Source organism: Ochotona princeps, chromosome 3 (assembly GCF_030435755.1).
Source record: "Ochotona princeps isolate mOchPri1 chromosome 3, mOchPri1.hap1, whole genome shotgun sequence".
Classification (NCBI taxonomy): Eukaryota; Metazoa; Chordata; class Mammalia; order Lagomorpha; family Ochotonidae; genus Ochotona; species Ochotona princeps.
In genome coordinates, this window is record NC_080834.1 from 118,920,365 (window position 1) to 118,922,781 (window position 2,417).

A 2,417-nucleotide genomic window follows, 5' to 3' on the forward strand; every position below is an offset into this window, starting at 1 on the left:
TTTCTCCATATTAGGAAAGTTTTCAGATATCATTGCATTGAATATATCTTTAAGCCCAACTTCTCTTTCTGTGCCTCCTGAAATTCCCATGACACTTATATTTGGGCTTTTAATAGTGTCCCTTAATTCTTGAAAACTTTACAGGCTCAACTCAATTCCACTTCTAGCTTTTTGATTGTGTCCCCATTATGACAGAAACTATCTTAGAATTCTGAGGATCTTTCTTCTGCCTTGCTCATTCTATCCTTGAGGCTTTCTGCTGACATTTTGTTTTGCTTCATTGTGTCCTTCACTTCCAATAATCCAGGTTGATTCTGTTTCAGTGTTGTTAGTTCATGCATGACATCTTCCTTAAATTCCTTGATGACCTTAACATGTTCTCATTGTGTTTAACAAAATTTCTAGCAAGGTTTTAAAACTATTTATCCCCATTTCCTTGATGCCTTCCTCAGTTAATGCTGAGGTTGACAAAGGCTTTTGCCTTTGCAGGGGAGACATCAGTAATATCCATTGTGTATCTGTCTCTTCTGCTTTTAGTTAGCAGATTCTTCTCCTTAGGGCAATTTTCAAAGCCATGTTACCTAAAGGTCTACAGTTAGCTTTTATTGATTGTTTTTGGTACCTGGCTCTTTGGTAGCTGCAACTAATCTTATTGACTTGAGCTAAAAAACAAAACACAACAAACAAACAAAAAAAACAACTTAATTGGAGTTTTAGAATTAGTAAGCTAGAAAACTTAACTTTTACAACTCTTTTTAAATAAGCAGATAAATCAAGTTAAGGACCAGCTTAAAATATTCCTCACCTTGAAAACTTATCAGTCTGTGCATGTTGTTCCTGCATTTGTTTTTTGATTTAAACACACAGACATGCACACACAAACACACATAAACCTCAAAGTTTTTGGACAAGCTGCTATATCTAGGGATGATGAAACAAATTAGTTCCCCTTGTCACCCAAAATACATTGTTTCATTTTGAAAGCATAAAAAAACTATATAATACTTTATACAAATTAACCAGGGTTCTAACAAAAGTAATGCAATTATGAACTCACGACATTAGACCTTGGTTGTGGTGAAGTATTAAGGCTCAGCATAGTATGTATTAGTTAGGCATTGTCTACCTAATCAGTCTCTAAGCTCTGACTTAATTCTTGGCAACATATAGTACCTGTTATGCATTTTGGTGCTCACCAGATGAAATGCATCTCAGTGACAGGGCTTGTATTAGAGAAACAACTGCCAGGTTGAGAAAATCTCTTCTATGAGCTCTGATTTGTCATTGGTCACTTGGCATAAATCTTAGATTTTATTCTTCTGTATTTGTGCTTTTTCCTTCTTCAGTGTCTAACATTTTTTATTTTATACTCCTTATGATCATGAAGATCTTTTGAAATTATTGAGCTACTTTAGTATTCAGTCCTTCATTGTAGTGAAGCTTCCTTTTCATTTCAAATTACATCTTTTCTTCCTGGTTCTTCAAATCAGAGGTCATTGCTCTCCTCTCCATGTTCCCAAATCTTATGCTTCCACTCTGAGCCTTCAGCAGCAGCCATTTCTTATTTAAAATGTCTGGAGTTATGGCTTCCCTGGTTTCTGTAATACTGTACGCATTGTCGTCAGCATCACTTGTCACATTATGGTAAGGAATACTTGGCCTATCTACTTTCATTAAACCATAGTGTGTCTGCTGGAGGACAGATCTCCAGGATGTACACTTCATCCAACTTCCGTGATTTCTTGCTCTGCTCCTTGTCAACACTCCCATGGTGCTCCTCCACCAATGCCACCCTAGAGGCAGTAGAGGATGTCATGTTTTTCGGGATTCCCCTTGATGTGCCTGTGCAAGGCTGTGGAGGCTGCCACTGCCATGAGCTCTGGGTCAGCTCAGGGTTGCTGCAAGCATGGCCTCTGGGAAGAGAAGGGGTCGGGCTCTAGCAGAGACCTGCCAGGCAGCTACAAGATGAGGAGACAGCACCAAGCTAACACAGCCTGTGTGCCTTGAGTGTCATGGGGACAGCCACGGGTGTCGTGCCACTACACAAATGATGCTGAAGCCAGAGCCTAGGCCCTTGATTCAGGCCAGCATTTGACCTGTTGCCTGCAAAGGGAGGCCAACCTTAGGGCCTTGTCGCAGAAGTCACATGGACCCAAAAGTGATTCTCGTCAGAGTTTTGTTGTGTAAGTCCCAGTCCGTCAAGCCGTTCTCTTCCTCCTCCACAGGTCATGATTTGACTGTCCCTGCATCACTCTTCACTCTACCAGTGGATAAATCCATGAGGCCTCTAAACCTTGAGTTGCAAACTTCCAAAACTGTAATATATATATAGTTAGTATTGAATAGATTTGGATATGTGTGATCACAGCAGGTAACAGATGACATTAATGTCAGAACTGAATAAACATTAGCTTCAT

General features: G+C 39.8%; 1 pseudogene; it reads right to left on the reverse strand.

Moving 5' to 3' along the window:
* Positions 1-1,311: 1,311 nt before the first annotated feature.
* Positions 1,312-1,874, reverse strand: LOC131479873 (protein phosphatase inhibitor 2-like; annotated as a pseudogene).
* Positions 1,875-2,417: the final 543 nt, after the last annotated feature.